General features: G+C 47.1%; 2 long non-coding RNA genes across 2 annotated transcripts; both read left to right on the top strand.

Annotated features, from left to right (window-relative positions):
- The first annotated feature begins 11,545 nt into the window (after positions 1-11,545).
- LOC129380777 (uncharacterized) lies at positions 11,546-14,778 on the top strand. Its single transcript, XR_008608950.2, has 3 exons — positions 11,546-11,829; positions 12,474-12,529; positions 14,558-14,778. It is a non-coding gene; the product is annotated as an uncharacterized lncRNA (long non-coding RNA).
- Positions 14,779-18,644: 3,866 nt separating this feature from the next.
- On the top strand, positions 18,645-21,751 carry LOC129380776 (uncharacterized). Its single transcript, XR_008608949.2, has 3 exons — positions 18,645-18,809; positions 19,444-19,510; positions 21,529-21,751. It is a non-coding gene; the product is annotated as an uncharacterized lncRNA (long non-coding RNA).
- Positions 21,752-24,302: the final 2,551 nt, after the last annotated feature.

The following is a 24,302-nucleotide window of genomic DNA, read 5'->3' as shown; positions in this document are numbered from 1 at the left end:
GAATAAGAATGGGCTGGGGTGCGTTTGGCAGGCATTCTCAAATCATGAACAGCAGGTTGCCACTATCCCTCAAGAGAAAAGTGTATAACAGCTGTGTCTTACCAGTACTCACGTATGGGGCAGAAACCTGGAGGCTGACGAAAAGAGTTCTGCTTAAATTGAGGACGACGCAACGCTCGAGCTATGGAAAGAAGAATGATGGATGTAACGTTAAGGGATAAGAAAAGAGCAAATTGGGTGCGGGAACAAACGCGGGTTAGTGACATCTTAGTTGAAATCAAGAAAAATAAATGGGCATGGGCAGGACATTTAATGAGGAGGGAAGATAACCGATGGTCATTAAGAGTTACGGAATGGATTCCAAGGGAAGGAAAGCGTAGCAGAGGGCGGCAGAAAGTTAGGTGGTGTTACGTTTCGCCTACGACGCGCGGTATAGCCGGCGCGGATGCAACGGACGCCGGGGCTTCGTTCAAAACGGCGGACATTTTGGCCCGTTCGGAGCTGCCGCAAAGCCTCCCCGCCAAGCGCGTCCAGGCGTGTTTCAGTGCCACGTGTCTTCGTGTGTGCGTGTGTGTGTGTGTGCCCACGCTTGTCAAAGCGCGGCAGCCGGGGAGAGGAGCTCCCCAAGTGTGAAGCGAGGAGGTCTGATCGGCGCCGGGTTGGCGATGCGTCACTACACTCGTCTCAACATGTCTCTCAGCCTGTCGGGGCCCAGAGTCACGTGGTCTCACCCCGAGACGTTCCTCCTTGCCCTCAGCTGCGAGACTATAAAAGCAGCTGCCCCCCGGACGCCGAGAGAGGCTCCGATTTCTTCTGTTGAGTTACGTGCTCTCCCGTCTCTCCACTTCGGTCGACCTGACCGCCCGCTCTTTTGCGATGCTAGAATAAACAAGTTGTTCTGTTACCAGTCGACTCATGCTTTGCCGGGACCTTCGGATGCTTCCAGTGCCCCAGGCCGCCAGGCCAACGCTACCCTTGGGGCTTGCGACCCATTTGCAACAACGGGCGTCAGCACTGAGGTTCCAACAACTCGCGCCAGCGGTGCGATTCTAACAACTGTCTGCCAGCGGTGAGATCGCGACAACGGAGGCCAGCAGCGAAGATATGCAGTTGACTGTATGCTGAGCAGCACAACGACCATCCGGGAGCAGTGCAACGAGCCCTGTGTGATGACTGGTTGCCTGCAGCGGAACGACTGCGCTGAATTCTTGGCTGCGAGGTTTGGTGAGTGCGGGACTTTCTTCTTCTGAGTTTTGCCAGGCTTTTGTTAGTGTCAGAAACAGAGCTGGTAATTGTGGTTGTCGTTGCTGCCGGGTTAGTTTGCGGCAAGACAATAGAAGGCAGTAGAGAAAGCAGCATTCATAGCAGCCATGGATTTGAAGTCGTTGCGCAAACCGAAATTGCTGGAGCTTGCAAGAGAGTTGGGTCTGGATGTCTCAGACAAACTCAGAAAACCAGAACTGCTAAGGGCTATTCTTGAGTTAGAGGCTGAGGATGACGAGCTGTCGGAATGCCTTGAGACCATTGAGGAGAGGGAGACGGCAAAAAGACAGGAGCGCGAACTTCAAGAGCAAAAAGAGAAACAGGAGCGCGAACTTAAAGAACAGAAAGAGAAAGATGAGCGCGAACGAAAAGAACAAAAAGAGGAAGAAAAGGAAGAGCGCGACCGTCAACACGCTTTGGAAATGAAGCGTCTCGAGGTAGAGATGGAACGCGCTCGTAATGGAAGTCAGGCACACGGTGCAGGAGAACGAGTATTGTTCAAAATGACTGACCTGATGCGGCCGTTTAAGCTTGGAGAGGACATTGGTTTGTTCCTGGTTAACTTTGAGCCAACGTGCGAGAAGCAGGGGTTCTCTCGGGAAACGTGGCCACAGCGCTTGCTCACTTTGTTACCCGGCGAGGCGGCCGACGTAGTCGCTCGCTTGAATAGAGAGGAGGCAGAGGATTTCGACAAAGTGAAATCGAGTCTGCTAAAAAAGTACAGGCTGTCGGCGGAGGCGTTCCGTCGGAAGTTTCGGGAAAATGAGAAAGGCAGAAGTGAGTCATATACAGAGTTTGCCTACAGGCTAATGTCAAACATGCAGGAGTGGCTCAAAGAAGAGAAAGCGTTTGGTGACCACGAGAAAGGTCTGCAGTGTTTCGGGCTGGAACAGTTTTATAGTCGGTTACCTGAGAACGTGCGGTACTGGGTCTTGGATAGGCCAGACGTTAGTACGGTTGCTAAAGCCGCTGAGCTAGCCGAGGAGTTTGTGACGCGTCGGGCTCGCGGAGCTAAGGACGGTCAAAAGGGTGAATTTGGCTCCAAGTTTGAGAGGCCGAAGTTCACGCCCATGAGAGCAAAGGGGGACACGCGTAGTTCGGATGCGAATGAAAGCAGTCCGACTGAACGTAAGGAGAGGGCGGCAACCGAAGCCGAACGCAGAAAGCGGTTCGAGACGAGGCAAGCGCGCGTTTGTTATACGTGCCAGAAGCCGGGTCACTTTTCGGCGCAGTGTCCAGAAACAAAAACAAAAGTCGTGTTTTTGTCATTATGCAGCACTGAAGAGAACATGAAGCTTCTCGAGCCTTACATGCGAGACCTCCTCGTGAACGGGAAAGAGTGCCGAGTGCTTCGCGATTCCGCAGCTACAATGGATGTAGTTCACCCTTCTTACGTAGAACCCGATATGTTCACGGGCGAGTGCGCATGGATCAAGCAAGCCGTGGAAGCTCATAGCGTGTGTCTGCCCGTAGCAAAAGTGCTTATTGAAGGACCTTTCGGAGCACTTGAGACGGAGGCCGCAGTGTCATCTATGCTGCCCCCCCAGTACCCGTACCTATTCTCGAACAGGTCCGATCACCTCCTGCGCGAGAAGGGGCTTTTGTTTGGTGAGGCTAGCGTTAAGGCCTTAACCAGATCAAAGGTTCGGGAGCTCGCTGCAAAGGCGGTAGTTGCGGGGCCGGCGTTGTCGAACAATGAGAAAGGGTCAGAGGCGCAGCAAGCTGATATTCAGAGCACGCCCGAACTGAATAAGATTGAGCCTGTAGCGTTAAAGGCACCAGATACCGGAGAGGAAATGCCCGACACGGGAAAGTTAGAAGAGCTATCTGCAGATTTGCTCATCGCGCCTACGTCAGACGGACTTAATAGGTTGCTAAAAGTCAGCCGGGCGGCTTTGATAGCCGAGCAAAAGAAGGATGGCAGCCTAGAAAACATACGCTGCATTGTCAAGGAAGGTATCGCCAAGAAAAATGCTCGCTTTGTGGAAAGAGGTGGCGTCCTGTACCGGAAGTATCTAGACCGCAGGGGAGTGGAGTTCGATCAGCTGATCGTGCCTCAATGCTATCGTCAGGATCTGTTGCGCTTGTCGCATGGGGGTTCGTGGTCCGGACACCTAGGAGTTAAGAAAACTAAGGACCGTCTCTTGCAAGAGTACTATTGGCCAGGGTGTTTTCGGGACGCAGACCACTTTGTGAAGACATGCGACACTTGTCAGCGGGTGGGCAAACCAGGGGACAAATCGAGGGCGCCGTTGAAGTTGGTACCTATCATTACGGAGCCTTTCAGACGGCTCGTTATTGATACAGTGGGACCTCTGCCGGTAACAGCCACGGGGTACAGACACATTTTGACTGTGATCTGCCCAGCGACAAAGTTCCCTGAAGCAGTGCCGCTTAAAGAACTAAGCTCAGTTGAGATAGTCAATGCACTACTGTCCATATTTGCGCGAGTTGGTTTTCCTGCGGAAATCCAATCAGATCAGGGCACAGTATTTACTAGCGCTTTGACGACAGCCTTTCTCGAAAGGTGCGGGGTAAAGCTGTTACACAGCTCAGTGCACCATCCCCAGTCGAATTCCGTTGAGAAGCTCCACTCCGTCATGAAGCGCGTGTTGAGAGCATTGTGTTTTGAACATCAAACTGACTGGGAGCTGTGTCTGCCTGGGGTAATGTTTGCATTACGGACCGCGCCGCATGCGGCTACGGGGTTTTCGCCAGCTGAGCTGGTGTACGGTCGCTCGCTGCGGTCTCCGCTTCGCATGCTTCGAGAATCGTGGGAAGGCAGGGGCGACGACCCAGTCGTGGTGGAGTGCGTGCTTAGGCTCCTCGAACGCTTAAGAAGGGCACAGGAGTTGTCAAGTGAAGCAATGGCAAAGGCCCAGCAGAGGGCCAAGGTTTATTATGATCGGACAGCCAGGGCCCGTCGTTTTGAGGTGGGCGATGAGGTCATGATATTGCGCACGTCGCTAAAGAACAAACTCGACGTGCAGTGGGAGGGCCCAGCACGGATTGTTCAAAAACTGTCGGACGTTAACTACGTGGTGAGTCTGCCAGGAAAGAGGAAAGCACAGCAAGTTTACCACTGTAATCTGCTCAAACCCTATAAACAACGGGAAGCAGTGGTGTGCATGATGGTAAACGTTCCCGAAGAGCTTCCGGTCGAGCTTCCGGGACTAGGCTCAGTGACGAACAGGAAAGACACCGATCAAGTCATTAATGACTTAATCAGTAAAGCATCGCTGTCGCCTGAGCAGAAAACCGAACTACACCAGCTCTTACAAGAGTTTCAAGGTCTTTTCTCTGAGAGGCCTGGTAGGACTTCTGTCCTTACTCATGACATAGAACTTACCTCCCCAGAGCCAGTACGATCCAAGGCGTACCGGGTGTCACCCCGCCAGAGCGATATTATGGAGGCTGAGGTAAAGAAAATGCTACAGCTCGGTGTTATTGAGGCGGGTGAGAGTGATTATACCTCCCCTTTGATTTTAGTTGAGGTACCGGGCAAGGAACCTCGTCCTTGCGTCGACTACCGCAGGCTTAATTCCATCACTAAGGATCAAATTTATCCGATCCCTAACATCGAGGAGCGCCTTGAGAGAGTGAGTAGCGCTCAGTTTATTTCCACCCTAGATCTTGTCAGGGGTTATTGGCAGGTTCCACTTACAGAAGAGGCTAGTAGGTATGCGGCGTTCATTTCACCAATGGGAACATTCCGTCCTAAAGTGTTGAGTTTTGGTTTGAAGAACGCGCCATACTGCTTTTCAAGCCTCATGGATAAAGTGTTGCGGGGACAGCAAGAATTCGCTTTACCGTATCTAGACGACGTAGCGATATTCTCCGCATCCTGGCCTGAGCATATGGCCCACTTGCGGGCAGTGCTAACCCGCCTGCGCGATGCGGGCTTGACAGTCAAGGCTCCCAAGTGCCAGTTAGCACAGGCCGAGGTTGTCTACCTCGGTCACGTGATTGGACGGGGTCGTCGCCGCCCCTCTGAAATAAAGGTGGCCGCTGTGCGAGACTTCCCGCAACCGCGCACGAAGACCGATATTCGGTCGTTCTTAGGTGTCGCCGGCTACTATCAGAGGTACATCCCCAGGTACTCTGATATCGCGGCTCCCCTGACGGATGCTCTAAGAAAGACAGAGCCGCAAACAGTCGTCTGGGACGAGACAAAGGAAAGAGCTTTTAGCGCCCTAAAGAGCGCCCTAACAAGCCAGCCTGTGCTACGATCGCCCGACTACACCAAAGGGTTCGTTGTTCAGTGCGATGCTAGTGAGCGAGGCATGGGCGTTGTACTGTGCCAACGGGAAAATGGAGAAGTAGAACACCCCGACCTGTATGCTAGTCGTAAGCTGACCAGTCGTGAGCAGGCGTACAGCGCCACCGAGAAAGAGTGTGCGTGTATCGTGTGGGCCGTTCAGAAATTGTCATGCTACCTAGCCGGCTCGAGGTTTATCATTGAGACGGATCACTGCCCTCTCCAATGGTTGCAGACCATCTCTCCCAAAAATGGCCGCCTCCTGCGCTGGAGCCTTGCTTTGCAACAATATTCCTTTGAGGTGCGTTACAAAAAGGGGAGTCTCAACGGTAACGCCGATGGCTTAAGTCGAAGCCCCTAACGTGGGAATCAGCCTCAACATTGTTTGTTACTGATGTTTTTCTTCCTGAGGCAGGATTTTTAACCTATTGCTTTTGTGTAGTGTTTCAAAGTGATGATGTGCTTTCTAGTGCAATTTTCCGATTTGTGGACGCGTTCTGAGTGCTGCTAAACTACTGTAAGGAACTAGGCAGTAGTATAAAAGGGGAAAGAGCCTGGCAGGGCTTAGTGAGGGTTGTGCCGTGCTTGCTGACTGAGCGGTTGAGTTTCGGCGTAGTTCTAACGCTTGCCGGGAACGAGAACAAAAATGTCAACTCTCCCGAAGTCACTTTGCAGTGTCCTGTGTGAACCTGAACGAGAGAACGAGGCCTTCTCTGTGCGCTGCGCTTAAGAAACGCCGAAGGACGACCGACTTCGGTTATGAGCATCATCAAGCGACATCCCTCCGGACAGCGGATGCAGTCCCCTGACCATCGGGATCTCCTTCCCCCGGCGGGGCGGTCTGTTACGTTTCGCCTACGACGCGCGGTATAGCCGGCGCGGATGCAACGGACGCCGGGGCTTCGTTCAAAACGGCGGACATTTTGGCCCGTTCGGAGCTGCCGCAAAGCCTCCCCGCCAAGCGCGTCCAGGCGTGTTTCAGTGCCACGTGTCTTCGTGTGTGCGTGTGTGTGTGTGTGCCCACGCTTGTCAAAGCGCGGCAGCCGGGGAGAGGAGCTCCCCAAGTGTGAAGCGAGGAGGTCTGCCTGGCGCCTGCTCGGCGGATGCGTCACTACATTCGTCTCAACATGTCTCTCAGCCTGGCCGGGCCCAGAGTCACGTGGTCTCACCCCGAGACGTTCCTCCTTGCCCTCAGCTGCGAGACTATAAAAGCAGCTGCCCCCCGGACGCCGAGAGAGGCTCCGATTTCTTCTGTTGAGTTACGTGCTCTCCCGTCTCTCCACTTCGGTCGACCTGACCGGCCGCTCTTTTGCGATGCTAGAATAAACAAGTTGTTCTGTTACCAGTCGACTCATGCTTTGCCGGGACCTTCGGATGCTTCCAGTGCCCCAGGCCGCCAGGCCAACGCTACCCTTGGGGCTTGCGACCCATTTGCAACAACGGGCGTCAGCACTGAGGTTCCAACAACTCGCGCCAGCGGTGCGATTCTAACAGTGGGCGGATGAGATTAAGAAGTTTGTAGGGACAACATGGCCACAATTAGTACATGACCGGGGTAGTTGGAGAAGTATGGGAGAGGCCTTTGCCCTGCAGTGGGCATAACCAGGCTGATGATGATGTCTTTCGGGAACCGGTGGGCCTATGGGCGGGCTGCGAAGCGGTCCGTATTGCGTGCCCACTTACAGCGCGAGTAATTCATGTTTCCACGCTATATGCGTGTAATTAAAGCTTGGGGCTGTGAGCTGTTTGATGCGTTACCGTTAGGTACCTTGCGTGCATATTTTGCCTCTTGGCCGCGTCAAATTGCAGCCGGACTGTGGAATGGGAGCTGCTCATGAGAGCGGCATTGCCTCCGTCAGGATCGTCAGTGCGTGCCCATAACCATTCAGTAGTCTGGCTCAGGGAAGGATGCGCAAACGAACGAGGACGTAAGAAAACACTGGTATGACGAGCTGTTCCGTCAGATCGTGTTACATCGCGCTTTCTTTCTAAGATCACCTCGCTCGAGCGAGATGGTCTTAGAACAGCATTATTACTTTTTTACAGCTTTGCTGCAGCTCATTTAATCATCACCTGCAGTTTTTTAATAAGACAAGTGACAAAATAAGACAAAAGAGCCAGTGCCGCCGTGCCTGCTGCATACGCGCGCTTACCTTTCCTGACGCAGCTAAGACGCGGCATCAGCTGTGCTACTGCGTGATATAGGGTCGCTATGATAAGAAAATTAAAGAGAACGAACTAAATTAATGCAGTAAGCGTGGTCAAATGTTGCGAAGCGTGATAAACGGACCTGCCTCGCAAGACAGGCCTGAAGTCGCAGTAAACTTGTGTTACGCGGTGAAGCACACCCAACAGTATTGCAGTGAAGCATGTCAAAAGTGAAGAGGGCCACAGTCACGGAACATATATAATGTGTTCTTTAATGATGTACGTGCGCAACCGCTGTCTCCTGTTACATTACGCGCGCCGAGGTGCCTAATAAGTGTACTGGCCGGCCTTCAAAGCTATTTCGGACGTGTCTGTGGCGCTTTGAACCGTTGGTTTGTCGACCTCGTAAGCCAATTAATGTTTACACGTTAATTTTTTTTTCTCAACTGTTGATTTTTTCCATAATAGCTACGTAATTTCGCAGTTTCCTGTCCAACTGCTTTGGTCATATGCAAGTCAAGGTGTTCTCTTTAGCCAAGCGCAGTTTTCGAAAGCGAAACGACGCTTTTGCACCAGTAGTGCCGTCGCCAATCAGTTATTCAATGTCATTTTGTATGTCACTGGGAGGCCACCGAACGCGGGGAACCCACTCGCACGCGTGGAACTGCATAACTAGCCATGAGATCAGCGTGCCTCTTGAAAAACTGGTTTACATCAAAGGCCAGGCACCGTTGCTATGCTTCACCGCAAAACATTTTTTGTATGAACTGTAGATATCATGGGTGACGAGACTTGGGTATTTGAATATGACCCGGAGACCAAAAGGCAATCATCAGAGTTGCACCCGCACTCATCCCCTCGCCAGAAGAAAGCCAGGATGAGCAAATCAAAGATTAAGATCATGCTCATCGTTTCTTTTTTTTTTTTTTTTGACATCCGCGGACTGGTTCATCACGAATTTGTAGAACCTGGAACCACTGTGAACTCCAAATTTTATGTGGAAGTCCTCAAAAGACTGAAACACAGGGTTCAACGCATTTGTACGTGGAAAGCATTTTCAAGCTCTGCTTGCTTTTCTGGCATGAAATAAAATGGCCTTTTGTGTCTAAACCCCTTGCGTTTAAACTGTTCCATTTGGTTCATTTTTCTAACTTCTGCAGGGTTGCATTCACATCTTCCATAGTTAACCGGCTCCGTTTTCTTTCTTGCTTCCCAAAATATGCCATCCTGTCATGCTAATCTGGAAGGCCTTCTGTTAGCAATGGGTATTGTATTTCAAGACTATAAGTGCAATATTGCACAAAGAAAACTATTCTTGGAGTAAATTATTGTTCAGCTTGATATCATGATACTGCCACATGGTTGTTATTTAACTCTGCAAGAAACTGGTCTTGCCGTCCTACCAAGAGTGTATTTCATATATGGGTATTATTCTCTTTCTTTTGACATTAGTTTATGAGGCTCACAGATATGTATCTGTGTCAACAATAACACCTGACATGGTCTCCTAATTTTGTGCAACATACACTACATTTAATCAGATAAAAGTTGCATGTTTTGTCTCTTGGACCAGTCTGCTCAGCGGTAGGAGGTCAAGACCACAGATAGGAATGGCTGGCCAAGATCTGTGGTGTCTGTCCCGTGTTATGCATCTGACAAGATTTCGTGGTGGCAAGACATGTTATCATCATGTGATCTTTCTAATTATTGTGCACAGAGTTATCAGCATGATAATATCCTTAATGCTATATGTAAAGAGTACCTCCAGCAAGCAGTCTGTATGCTTATGCCTTTTTGTTGCTTAATTCAACAAAATCCAACATCCTTTGAAGCATGCTCACTTGATGTCTGATGCACAAAATGAAGAACACTGCCTTCTCTAAATTTATTAGCAACAAGAAAGCCACTCTGGAAGCAAATATACACATTGTAGGAGTTGAGGACGGACTTTGCGATGAAAAACTTGGGAGGTTTATTTTACGTTATTTACAGTGAGACGTCAATGAACAGTCGTAGTCATTACGGGCCGGCAGCAACTCGGACGCTGCGGCCCGCGCAAGCAGTTCGAGAGAGGTGAATCCGGGACTGCTCTGGAATCTTCTAGAATGCTCCCGGTCTGCGTCTTTTAAACCCTTCGAGGTCTGGAAGACGCGTCATGTTAGGCCAATGGGAGAGCCCGCTCATATGACGCCACCTTCGGCCAATGGTAGGCACCCGTGCGGTGGTGTCACACCCGGCGGCTCCCCGCGGTCTTGCCTTGCTGTGGTGCAATGCTCTCTTCAAAGGCAGCCGGTGAGACGCTGCCAGGCCTTCCCGGTACTTCAAGGGGAGTATGGTAGCGCGATTCAAAGACGGGACAAGAGAAGACACAAAGGGACACACACATAGCGCTGTGTGTGTCCCTTTGTGTCTTCTCTTGTCCCGTCTTTGAATCGCGCTACCATACTCCCCTTGAAGATGCATTACCAACAAGCCCACATTGCAACCCTCGTGAACTTCCCGGTACATCACAGCCGTCCGGTTGTCACGGCGCATTACAGCCGTCAGGTTGTCACGGCGCATTACAGCCACCTTGGTTCGGGACCCACTTTACTTCCAGCAGTGCCGGGCTATCCCCTCGCTTTCTCAGGAATATGGCATCCGTGTTTCTTCGCTCCTCACTTAGCAGTGGCGCGATTCGATGTGGTCTGGGGAACTCGAAGTAGCCTCAGGAAACGGCCCCATATCTAACAGCTCGTCCTCGCCCCGGATGTTCTGAATGGCCGGTGAACTCAATTCGCTGGCCATGAGGAACGCTGAAAGAACCTGCAGGGTATTGGTGTCGAGCCTTGTTTGACGAACTTCGGGATCCTGGGCCCTGGAGAACATACGTCAAACAAACAAAACAACACAGCGCTGCACCACGCGTAAGCGCAGGCTCTTCACCCCTGACTCGCCAGACTATTACTGAGTCAAAATCAACCCTGATCTTTTATTTCCCCACTTTTGACAAAGCAGTTCCAACCACCCTTCCAAACGGCTATCAATTTCTCCTCGAATGCCGACAAGACCAGAGTACTATTGTTGTTGCAAAACAAAGGGTCGTTGACGTTGCAAACAACAAATGAAAACAGACGAACATAACTTAAGTGGCCTAACTACACGAACAGCATGTTTCCAATCTATCGCAGTGGCGTACTTATCGCACGTATTGGTGCCACTGAACAATCTGGTCAACCTCACAAGTACGTAATCACAAGCGCACTAGCCTTGTGGTCACTACCCACGAAACACAGAACCTCTTAAAAACTTCTTGAAACGGCTACAAACGGCTATAGACGTCTTGGTCTATGATAAGACTGAAAATAGAATTTCTTCTAAACATAACCTCAGCACTTGGAATATGCTAGTATATATTCTATCTGCGGCAAAACCCACTACTGGTGTCACTAGAGTCTGTTTTGGTAAACGCATTCAGAATGTCTAACTCAAGAACTTTTCTAGATCTTTTTGTCTAAAAGTGCATAAAATGCCAAACGGCGTGTTAAAAGTGCGGTTACCGTTGGCCGTCGGCGTTAGCGAATAAAAGACGCCACAGACAAATCGAACTCGTTGGAAGCAACATAAGTTAATTGGCTTTGATATTAAATAATTTCACACCAGAACTTCAACAATCAAGGGCGTGTTATTGTTTTCCATACGGGGCGCGCACACGATGCCTGGAAGCCATTCTATGCTCGCGCAGCAGGCATACTGACAGCAGCAGGAGCGAAACGCCGGCGTTGCACAGCGGTGTCACGGAGCCACCGCGCTGCGATCACTTCGGCGACGCAATCCAAATTTGTCGGACATCTCATTCTGTGCTGGAAACACTGGGAGGCAGGAAGTTTGAAAAAACGGCCACTGCCGCCCGCAAGGTCTCGGTCGTGGGCTGGTCGTGGGTTCGTTATGCCAGTTGTGCGTCATTCTAAGCCGTTCTGTACATTTATACTGGATATTAATTGGAGTCATTTAGCTGTGCTGATGCTGTTTGCCGTGTGTTTTGCATCAGTGCTTCGTGACATCGGCTGTATTGCGTGTTTTCGCCGACGGCTTACTACCACAATGGCGGGATCTGCGTTCGCCGCCTTCGTGTCTCGGTGCGTCTTTGTACGTCGCACGTTCGGATAACACTTTTTCCGGTAAGTGAAATACATTGCGCTTCGTTTTTCGTCAACAATGTGAATATTTTTAGGTGTTACCCGCGACAGTTCTTGATATATGGGCTCTTCTGCCCTGCGAGTTTTCGTCATTACTTTTATACGAGGGTTCTGCTTGTGTTCAGCCGTTCAGCACTACCGCGCTCCACGACTTCCGCAACACCAGTCAGAACTTTGCCCTGCTTGTTAGTCTTTGTGGTTGACGTAGCACGAACCAACCGAAAGGAGTGCATTCGAAGACGACGCGCTGGCTGTAATGCTGAACCAGGCTGAACTCGCCCTATTTTGTGTCCTTTTGTTTTTGCGTGTGCGCGCGTGTGTGTCAGTGACTATGCAGTTTGTAGCGTTCCCACTTTATAGCAAAACAAAAAATATAACTGCTATGTTTACTTCATCTATACAATTCCAAATTAAATCGTCTGCTGATGTACAAATTTTACTTGTGTTTTGTTCTAAATAAGCAGCAAAACCTTTAACCTAGTAGGTGCTTCATCTGGGAGTGAAAACATGACAGCTTGGCACTTATTATTGAATGAGTGTGACTGAGTCACCTTAGTTGTGTAATTGCAAATGCTATCTAATTATCTAATTGCACTTGATGCTATCTTATTTTGTTCCTTTCACAGCTGGACATCCTTCTTGTACCTTGGCGCTAGCTGGATGACGGGACATCATGATCAGTGTAAGCCAATGTACTGTACCCTCTCTGGTCCTCCCAGTGCTTTATATATGGGTTAAGGCCAGGGAGTGCTTCGTGGTAAAATAGCTAGTTGGTGTCTCACAAACGAGCATTTTTTTTTTGCGCTGGTCCATTATAAGCTGCCACTATTATAACCAATTTCTCAGTGCAAGTGTACATACACAGTTCTACTAATATTTAGTTTCCCTAAGCCTTACAAAATGTACCTGTAGGTAGTCATTGCTATGTAAGAACTCAAAAATTAACTCTGCTGTGTCATACAGGTGTACCATACATGAGTAAAAATTTGCTACAACAGTGTACATTACACCTTGCTTCCCTGATGCACAAATGTATTCAAGCCAATATTTGAATAGTTTGGTATTCTAAATGTTTTCTGGGTGATTTAGTTTCTTTACAGGAATTTACTGTACAGCATCAGCAAGCAGTGTAATTTAAGATTTATGTGTGCTGTAAAAGGTGTGCTTTGCCGCTAGAATTGATAAAACATGGGCCGAGGCTTCCATACAAGGACAAACTTCCATTTCGCTCTACCACCATCAGCACTTAGCTGGCGCTTGCAAAATGAATCACATCAGGCAGCTTGTGCCAGACTGTTTTTTAACCTTATTGTGAGGAGATCACAAAGTGATGTGTGGAGGCGCCTGCGTCTGAGATGTAGATTGCGCTGCAACATATGTGCGTGTAGAACAGGCATGATGCTCAGGGTTCCAGCAGTTTGCAGAGGTGCTTTTAAAATTTTGTCATAACTGCAATTTTACCTGTGCTGTTTTTTATCACCTATTTCAATAATATCATTGGAGGTGTTATCAGAATTTAGCAATCTATTTGCCCTAGCCCATTAGCCTGCCACATTTGCCTTTTCACTAGGTGGGAAATTATTCAGCATGGACCATTACTTGAATACACCTTTTTGTGTGCAGTGGCTTCTCAACTGCGAGTCAACATAGATTCTCAGAATTACCTGAGGCTATAGATGCACTGATGAATTTGCTACCTATATGAATCACTTTGCACTTTCTTGCGCAAACAGCATGTTAACACTTCCAAGACAGTGGGCAATGTTATCGTTTGATCACATCATGAGATACTTTCAATTTTGTGTGACGCATCATCCAAGGTGTTGCATCATTTGTGTGAGGTATTGCCCTAAACCAATTGGGGTCACATGAAAATATATCAACAAAAGTGATTGATCCAGCTAGGAGTGTTGCTTTGGAACACTATTTTATCACCAATCCTCCTTTGCATGCTACCTGCTTACTCTACTGTGTCATGTTCAAGTTTGAAAAGAAGGCAACAGCTAGGCAGTGCAAAATGTCAAACTTGCTTTTAGTTTAACAATATAAAATGCTATTTAACTTTTTAATTAAGTTAGTACATCATTTACCTGCAGAGTGAATTACTGTTTTAAACTGATTATATTTTGCAGGAAGCTTCTCAGACTTGTTTCACAGGTTGATAAGTGGCTTTTTAGCCACAAAACACCATATAATAATTTAAAGGCTGACTCTGCTATGCAACTTAATGACTATATGGCAGGAACAAGGTCTCCGAGTTGTGGCGCTGGCTAACACTCCCAGGGTTCTACTAGAACACATAAATACCCAAGAAAGTGGATGGGAAAACGACGCCGCTGTAGCTCAATTGGTAGAGCATAGCACGCGAAATGCGAAGGTTGTGGGTTTGGTTACCACCTGCTGCAAGGTGTTCTTTCATCCACTTTGATTTCCATTAATTTATCGTTTCTTTATTTCATTTATTAAGCACAAGTAATTTCCCCTATGTTGTCCTTAGTGTCAGTGTTTGTTGGCTTCTTATGATAGGAAATATACTAGTCATTTTAACCTTTAACCTTTTTACCTTAAGATACCCATAATTTAAGAGAAAGGAGTGCTTAAATTTATTTTTAATGTGAGCAAACTTCTTACTTAGCACATATTACTAATTGAAGTTCCGATTTCAATATTCCCATTTCCTCCCTCGCCTTCTTTTTCCTCTTCTGTGCAGGTATTGCTTGCCTATGTCTACAAGAACCGTCACGCGTGGCCTGTGACAGCAAGCTTTTGTGGGCAGCAAGTGCTCTCCTACGAAGGCTGGCCTACTCTGGCAGCGGCGGCAATCATCTTCAAGATTTATCCATAATCACCTTTGCTGCTTTTTGTCACTCTTGTTGATTACACTTTCTGCGTCTTTTCTAATTTATTAAGTAATAAAGTATGAGTATGTGACATGGTGTGAAGTTGATGTCTTGCTGCATTTTCGCTTGCACTCATCTTTTATGCATGAAAAGCTCATCGTACAGTTTATGAAAAAAAATAACAGCATATTATGATTTATCTTTCAGTTCTGGTAACATGCAACGTACAAGGAATTCACTAATGGATGATATGCCAAAGAACTGGCCATTATTTCTGCGTGATGCTGTGCAAGCATGTGGCGTTACTTACAAGAGGCACCCACAAAGTAAGTTACAATTTACTTTTAAATGAAGCATGGACATCAGACAAAATATATTCATATTGCTAGTTAGAGTGGTTCGCAGAGTGTTTTTCCAGATGTGTACTATCCTTTATTTCTTAACTCATTGCAGCACAGTGTTCTGTTTTGTATACTGGTGTAATGCTATTGTGCCCCCTGTAGCTGAAACCAGGATGTAATTTTTGCCTGAACTGCAGCATCACTGACAATTTTTCTTTGCTAGAGGCTATTTCAATTTTGTGGAACCCAGCAGGGCGAAGTTTTGTCAATAATGACTTGTTTCATGCAGAGATGTTCTTGTTTAGGTCAATGGGTGAACATTGGAATGATATCATCATACAATACAGATCTTGTTTCATTTGCAAAATAATTCTGACAGGCGGCATTCAATTCATTGGTCTAATTAAAAAGCACTAATTGACCAATGAGGTCTTACTACACTATTCCCATGGTTCACATCTGGAAAAACTACCTGTGCATCACTCTATCTGACAATATAAACTTCTTTTTTCTGATGTCCATGCCTCGTTTAAAATAAATTGTAACTGTGGGAAAATGTCGTGTTACTGTAACAGCTGCTGCAAAAATTTGAGGGAATGTCTAATAAATGTCTTCAGTTGTTCTTGTCAAGCTGTCCATTAGCCAACTTTTAGCGTAACGTTAGCAGGGCTTACTGAAGTACTTCTAGACGTCCATGGCTACAACATGTCTTGATCAAGACAGCTACTAGGCTTTTAAATTAGCCGTTCAAGACATCTTTTAGACATCAAATAGCTGCTTGCTTGTTTCGTGGGTAAACAGAACGCGTACTTGCGTTGTAGGCAAACTTTTCATTTCCGCTTACTCACGTTTCTTCCCTGAAAGTCCTACAGGACACGTGACTTAAACGAACAATTAAACTTGCGGGACTTACACACTCCGCAGAACCCTTAAAATGATGCGTCTTCCCCCGTTCCACGCATACTTTTCAGAGAAGTCAGAATACGGCTGCCCTCAACACACGAGCAACCCAGTCATAAATCTGCTTCCTTCCGTTCTCACAGGACACGCGCTAAAGGAACTAAGAACGCTTCTCGGTGCAAATCATGCACTCACTGAAAACCCACGCGGTTAACCTTAGAAAATAAAAAAACGCTTATAAAAAAAAGAAGGTTAACTAAAACACGCGCGTTACCATAGGCCTCTCAACGATAACCTTGTCCTTCAGGTTACTCACTCACAAAAAAAAAGCCTATTTACTCATTAACTAACACTCGCGAGACTACATGTTTACACAAACCTCATCTTTCAAATCTCGAGCTTCTCAAACAAAACATAAACAGAGCTCATACCTTACATATCGAAAGAAATCCTAGCCTCAAATCGCGAAAACTTTCCGATGCTCAAAAATAAAACAAAACAGAACGTGTTACTTCTATGGAAGCTCTCTTTGCCTCCCGTTCCAAATGCTTACGTCTGACTCATACTTTGAGTCGTACTCGAGGTGGTCGCGGTTTCAAAGCTACTCTGGCTGCCGAGGAAGAACAAAAGGGCTGACTCACTATCAGCTCCCCCAAGACGTTACGGTCTCCTCCCAATTTGCGTCCTGGCGCCCCGCTTTCCTCACAAACTCGATTGACCGCGTCGCTACTCCCCACCTGGTCTCGTCCTGCCACCTTGCGCTTCTTCGTACTGCATGCTGAGCTTTGAAAAGAACTACGGAACGACGAGGAGTTTAACTGCCCCGTGCCCTTTGTCCGCGTCCGTGCAGAACATGCTTCGCGGTCCCCCTTTGACCGGTGGCTCGAACGTTTTGGATGCGTCAACATCGTCCGTGACGACCGCACCTTTTTCCTCGCGCCCTGCCCTTTTGGGTTTCTCGCCATCTTTGGCGGCGCTACATTAGTTACCGTCTTTCGGTCTTTACCGCGCTTCTTTTTACGGCGCTTTCTCTTTGCACTCGCTTTCATGTCGCCTTCTCGTGCCTCGTGCTGGCCGGTACACATTTCGTCGGCCCGGATCGGTCTCTTACCCGCACAGTCTGAGTGATTTACATTTAAATCAACACTCTCTCTGCCTCGACTGGCGGACAGCCCAACCGACTTTGGAACAATGAAGCAGGCTTTACTCGAGTTATGCAACTCGCACTCTTGCGAACTGCCCTCTACTGCATTGCCCAGCTCACGCTGTGCATCGGCACACAGCCCGTCGGTATCGATCGCTGCCTCACGCGCACAGTCCGAATGATTAACAACGGAATCATCCCTATCTAGGCTATCTAGACTGGCGGAGAGCTGCACCGATCCCTGAACAATGCAGTTGTTCTCTCGTGGACTACGGAGCTCGCCATCCCGAGAACTACTCTCAACTGCATCGTCCAGCTCGCACATCACTTCGGTACGCAGATCTGGCTCTACATGGGTGCTCGCGTCTGTCGGGTCAGCAGTACCCTTTTCTTCGCTAGCAACCTCGCTAACATTACAAGCGACGCACACGCGCGGTAACTGTGCCAATTTGTTCGCAGCTGGCCTAGCTGTCTCTACAGTCATCTGTTGGCAAAGCACCTCGTCGCTCTCCCTGCGGCCTTCCCACGAAACACAGAACCTCTTAAAAACTTCTTGAAACGGCTACAAACGGCTATAAACGTCTTGGTCTATGACAAGACTGAAGATAGATTTTCTTCTAAACATAACCTCCGCACTTGGAATATGCTAGTATATATTCTATCTGCGGCAAAACCCACTACTGGTGTCACTAGAGTGTGTTTTGGTAAACACATTCAGAATGTCTAACTCAAGAACTTTTCTAGATCTTTTTGTCTAAAAGTGCATAAAATGCCAAACAACGTGTTAAAAGTGCGGTTACCGTCGGCCGTCGGCGTTAGCGAATAAAAGACGCCACAGACAAATCGAACTCGTTGGAAGCAACATAAGTTAATTGGCTTTGATATTAAATAATTTCACATCAGAACTTCAACAATCAAGGGCGTGTTATTGTTTTCCATACGGGGCGCGCACACGACGCCAGGAAGCCATCCTATGCTCGCGCAGCAGGTATACTGATAGCAGCAGGAGCGAAACGCCGGCGTTGCACAGCGGTGTCACAGAGCCACCGCGCTGCGATCACTATGCCTCCGAGCTCTACAGGTTAATACATTCCCCCACCCAACCAGAAATCACCTCATAGACCCTACAAAATTCTCTCCGCAATGCCGCTTCTGCGCAGAGCCCGGGTCCCTCAGGCACATAGTAGGGGGTTGCAGAGCGGCTCCATTAAATCCTCCGGACCCTTACCCCACTAACGAGCTTTTGGAGAGAGCCTTGGCCAGCTCCGACCTCGAGGATCAGCAACGGCTGATTGCGAGGGCCCAGGACGCGGCCCGAGCTCAAGGCATCCTGGAATGAGGACGCCTCTCCAAAGCTTCATTCACCGAATAAAAAGTTTATTCTCTCTCTCTCTCGGCGACACAATCCAAATTTGTCGGACATCTGATTCTGTGCTGGAAACACTGGGAGGCAGGAAGTTTGAAAAAACGGCCACTGCCAATGTCTCGGTCGTGGGTTCGTTATGCCACTTGTGCGTCATTCAAAGCCGTTCTGTACATTTATACTAGATATTAATTGGAGTCATTTAGCTGTGCTGATTCTGCTTGCCGTGTATTTTGCATCAGTGCTTCGTGACATCGGCTGTATTGCGTGTTTTCGCCGACGGCTTACTACCACAATGGCGTGATCTGCGTTCGCCGCCTTCGTGTCTCGGTGCGTCTTTGTATACGTCGCACGTTCGGACAACACTTTTTCCGGTAAGTGAAATACATTGCACTTCGTTTTTCGTCAACAATGTGAATATTTTTAGGTGTTACCCGCGACAATTCTTGATATATGGGCTCTTCTGCCCTGCGAGTTTTCGTCATTACTTTTATACGAGGGTTCTTCTTGTGTTCAGCCGTTCAGCACTACCGCGCTCCACGACTTTCGCAACACCAGTCAGAACTTTGCCCTGCTTGTTAGTCTTTGTGGTTAACGTAGCACGAACCAACCGAAAGGAGTGCATTCGAAGACGTCGCGCTGGCTGTAATGCTGAACCAGACTGAACTCGCCCTATTTTGTGTCCTTTTGTTCTTGCGTGTGCGCGCGTGTGTGTCAGTGACTATGCAGTTTGTAGCGTTCCCACTTTATAGCAAAACAAAAATATAACTGCAATGTTTACTTCATCTATACAATTCCAAATTAAATCGTCTGCTGATGTACAAATTTCACTTGTGTTCTAAATAAGCAGCAAAACCTTTAACCTAGTAGGTGCTTCATCTGGGAGTGAAAACACGACAGCTTGGCATTTATTAATGAATGACTGTGACTGGGTCACCTTATTTGTAATTGCAAATCTGCCTTTCAACTAACTTGATGCTATCTTATTTTGTTCCTTTCACTCTATAGACGGCTGGACATCCTTCTTGTACCTTGGCGCTAGCTGGATGACGGGACCTCATCATGATAAGCCAATGTACTGTACCCTCTCTGGTCCTCCCAGTGCTTTTTATATGTGTTAAGGCCAGGTAGCGCTTCGTGGTAAAATAGCTAGTTGGTGTCTCACAAACGGGCATTTTTTTTTGCATTGGTCCATTATAAACTGCCACTATTATAACCAATTTCTCAGTGCCAGTGTACATACGCAGTTCTAGTAATAATTAGTTTCCCTAAGCCTTACAAAATGTACCTGTAGGTAGTCATTGCTATGTAAGAACTCAAAAATTAAGTCTGCTGTGTCATACAAGTATACCATACATAAGTAAAAATTTGCTACAGCAGTGTACATTACACCTTGCTTCCCTAATGCACAAATGTATTCAAGCCAGTATTTGATTAGATTGGTATTCTAAATGTTTTCTGTGTGATTTAGTTTCTTTACGGGAATTTACTGTACAGCATCAGCAAGCAGTCTAATTTAAGATTTATGTGTGCTGTAAAAGGTGTGCTTTGCTGCTAGAATTGATAAAACATGGGCCGAGGCTTCCATACAAGGACAAACTTCAATTTCGCTCTACCACCATCAGCACTTGGCTGGCGCTTGCAAAATGAATCACATCAGGTAGCTTGTGCCAGACTGTTTTTAACCTTATTGTGAGGAGATCACAAAGTGATGTGTGGAGGCGCCTGCATCTGAGATGTAGATTGCGCTGCAACATATGTGCATGTAGAACAGGCATGATGCTGAGGGTTCCAGCAATTTGCTGAGGTGCTTTTAAAATTTTTTCATAACTGCAATTTTACTTGTGCTGTTTTTTATCACCTATTTCAATAATATCATTGGAGGTGTTATCAGAATTTAGCAATCTATTTGGCCTAGCCCATTAGCCTGCCACATTTGCCTTTTCACTAGGTGGGAAATTATTCAGCATGGACCATTACTTGAATACACCTCTTTGTGTGCAGTGGCTTCTCAATTGTGAGTCAACATAGATTCTCAGAATTACCTGAGGCTATAGATGCACTGATGAATTTGCTACCTATATGAATAACTTTACACTTTCTTGCGCAAACAGCATGTTAACACTTCCAAGACAGTGGGCAATGTTATCGTTTGATCACATCATGAGATACTTTCAATTTTGTATGACGCATCATCCAAGGTGTTGCATCATTTGTGTGAGGTATTGCCCTAATCCAATTAGGGTCACATGAAAATATATCAACAAAAGTGATTGATCCAGCTAGGAGTGTTGCTTTGGAACAATATCACCAGTCCTCCTTTGCACGCTACCTGCTTACTGTGTACTGTGTCATGTTTAAGTTTGAAAGAAAGGCAACAGCTGGGCAGCGCAAAATGCCAAACTTGCTTTTAGTTCAACAATTTAAAACGCTATTTAACTTTTTAATTAAGTTAGTATCTAATTTACCTGCAGAGTGAATTACTGTTTTAAACTGATTATATTTTGCAGGAAGCTTCTCAGAATTGTGTGACAGGCTGATGAGTGGCTTTTTAGCCACAAAACAGCATAAAATAATTTAAAGGCTGACTCTGCTATGCAACTTAATGACTATATGCCAGGAACAAGGTGTCCGAGTTGTGGCGCTGGCTGACATTCCCAGGGTTCTACTAGAACACATAAATACCCAAGAAAGTGGATGGGAAAACGACGCCGCTGTAGCTCAATTGGTAGAGCATAGCACGCGAAATGCGAAGTTTGTGGGTTCGGTTACCACCTGCGGCAAGGTGTTTTTTCATCCACTTTAGTTTTCATTAATTTATCGTTTCTTTATTTCATTTATTAAGCACAAGTAATTTCCCCTATGTTGTCCTTGGTGCCAGTGTTTGTTGGCTTCTTATGATAGGAAATATACTAGTCATTTTAAACATCATCGCATACATACCTTAAGATATACCCGTAATTTAAGAGAAAGGAGTGCTTAAATTTATTTTTATTGTGAGCCAAACTTCTTACTTAGCACATATTACTAATTGAAGTTCCAATTTCAATATTCCCATTTCCTCCCTCACCTTTTTTCCCCTCTTCTGTGCAGGTATTGCTTGCCTATGTCTACAAGAACCGTCACGCGTGGCCTGTGACAGCAAGCTTTTGTGGGCAGCAAGTGCTCTCCTACGAAGGCTGGCCTACTCTGGCAGCGGCGGCAATCATCTTCAAGATTTATCCATGATCACCTTTGCTGCTATTTGTCACTCTTGTTGATTACACTTTCTGCATCTTTTCTAATTTATTAGGTAATAAAGTATGAGTATGTGACATGGTGTGAAGTTGATGTCTTGCTGCATTTTCGCGTGCAATCATCTTTTATGCATGAAAAGCTCATCATACAGTTTATGAAAAAAAATAACAGCATATTATGATTTATCTTTCAGTTCTGGTAACATGCAATGTACAAGGAATTCACTAATGGATGGTATGCCGAAGAACGGGCCATTATTTCTGCGTGATGCTGTGCAAGCATGTGGCGTTACTTACAAGAGGCACCCACAAAGTAAGTTACAATTTACTTTTAAATGAAGCATGGACGTCAGAAAAAATATATTTATATTGCTAGTTAGAGTGGTTCGCAGAGTGTTTTTCCAGATGTGTACTATCCATTATTTTTTAACTCATTGCAGCACAGTGTTCTGTTTCGTATACTGGTGTAAGGCTATTGTGCCCCCTGTAGCTGAAACCAGGATGTAATTTTTGCCTGAACTGCAGCATCACTGACAAAATTTTTCTTTGCTAGAACCTATTTCAATTTGGTGGAGACCCAGCAGGGTGAAGTTTTGTCAATAATGACGTGTTTCACGCAGAGATGTTCTTGTTTAGGTCAATGGGTGAACATCGGAATGATATCAGCATACAATACAGATCTTGTTTTATTTGCAAAATAATTCTGACAGGCGGCATTCAATTGATTGGTCTAATTAAAAAGCACAAATTGACCAATGAGACTGTACTACACCATTCCCATGGTTCACATCTGGAAAAACTACCTGTGCATCACTCTATCTGACAACATAAACTTTTTTTCTGATGTCCATGCCTCATTTAAAATAAATTGTAACTGTGGGCAAACGTCGTGCTACTGTAACAGCTGCCGCAATAATTTGAGGGAATGTCTAATAAAAGTCTTCAGTTGTTCTTGCCAAGCTGTCCATTAGCCAACATTTAGCGTAACGTTAGCAGGGCTTACTGAAGTACTTCTAGACGTCCATGGCTACAAAATGTCTTGATCAAGACAGCTACTAGGCTTTTGAATTAGCCGTTCAAGACATCTTTTAGACATCAAATAGCTGCTTGCGTGTTTCGTGGGTTTAACGGCCTCTGTTGCCAATAAGGCATCGTTAGCAGCTAGCCTTTTCCCTTCACTTATGAATATGCAGCCAATCTCACAGGCACTACTCTTCTCGTCGGCTTTTGGCGAAAATCCGCTCGATGCTGCCTCATTCTTTCGCTCTGTACTACCTACAGAATTCTCAGACAGCCGTTGTCTCTGTGCCATTAACTGATCACAATACTGTATCTCTTTGATCAGTGCTGCCTTCTCTTTCTTATACTTTTGCTCGCGCTCACGCTTACGTTCCTGATACTCACGTTCGCGTTCATTCTCACGTTCGTGACGCTCACACTTAAGAGTAAGTTCTTGAAGCTCACGCTTCCGTTTATTCTCGCGTTCTTCACGCTTACGCTCACTCTTACGTTCACGACGCTCACGCTCCCGTGGTTCCTGTATTACTTCCCAAGCAAGCTCAATGCTTTTATCATCATTGCCACTATCTTGAATTGCCTTTATGATAGCTGGCGTTTTCATCCGTTCGTCCGCCTCAACTCCCAAATCGTCGCACACCAACAACAAGTCTAACCTCGTCAACCTTCTAAGATCCATGGCAGCTGCCCCGACAGGTGGTTAGAACTGTTTTCCTTAATTAATTTGTGCAAACACACAATGCAACAAACTCCCGATTCCCAGAACTATCAAAATGAACACACAACATTTGAGTCTGGCGAATCAAAAGGAAAAAAACCACGCGCTCACTTACGGTTGCAGCACTCCGCCATCCGGTTCATTTGTCCGCTGTTCCCGGTTCCTCCGGACTCCCTGGGTCGAAGGCTCGCTCTTCTTCGCTACTCCCAGTTTCTTCGGACCTCTTTCGACGAAGGCTCTCTCTTCTTCGCTCTTCCCGGTTCCTTAGGATCTCTCGCGACGAAGGTTGATCCGTAGCGCTGCCACCAGCTGTTGCATTCGGAGGCGATCTCACCGCTGCCAACCAGTTGTAGGAGTTGAGGACGGACTTTGCGATGAAAAACTTGGGAGGTTTATTTTACATTATTTACAGTGAGACGTCAATGAACAGTCGTACAGTCATTACGGGCCGGCAGCAACTCGGACGCTGCGGCCCGCGCAAGCAGTTCGAGAGAGGTGAATCCGGGACTGCTCTGGAATCTTCTAGAATGCTCCCGGTCTGCGTCTTTTAAACCCTTCGAGGTCTGGAAGACGCGTCATGTTCGGCCAATGGGAGAGCCCGCTCAGATGACGCCACCTTCGGCCAATGGTAGGCACCCGTGCGGTGGTGTCACACCCGGCGGCTCCCCGCGGTCTTGCCTTGCTGTGGTGCAATGCTCTCTTCAAAGGCAGCCGGTGAGACGCTGCCAGGCCTTCCCGGTACATCACAGCCGTCCGGTTGTCACGGCGCATTACAGCCGTCAGGTTGTCACGGCGCATTACAGCCACCTTGGTTCGGGACCCACTTTACTTCCAGCAGTGCCGGGCTATCCCCTCGCTTTCTCAGGAATATGGCATCCGTGTTTCTTCACTCCTCA

This window comes from Dermacentor andersoni, chromosome 1 (assembly GCF_023375885.2).
Source record: "Dermacentor andersoni chromosome 1, qqDerAnde1_hic_scaffold, whole genome shotgun sequence".
NCBI classification, from domain to species: Eukaryota; Metazoa; Arthropoda; class Arachnida; order Ixodida; family Ixodidae; genus Dermacentor; species Dermacentor andersoni.
Note: the sequence above shows the minus strand (reverse complement) of the source record. Positions and strands in the feature narration are given on the sequence as shown.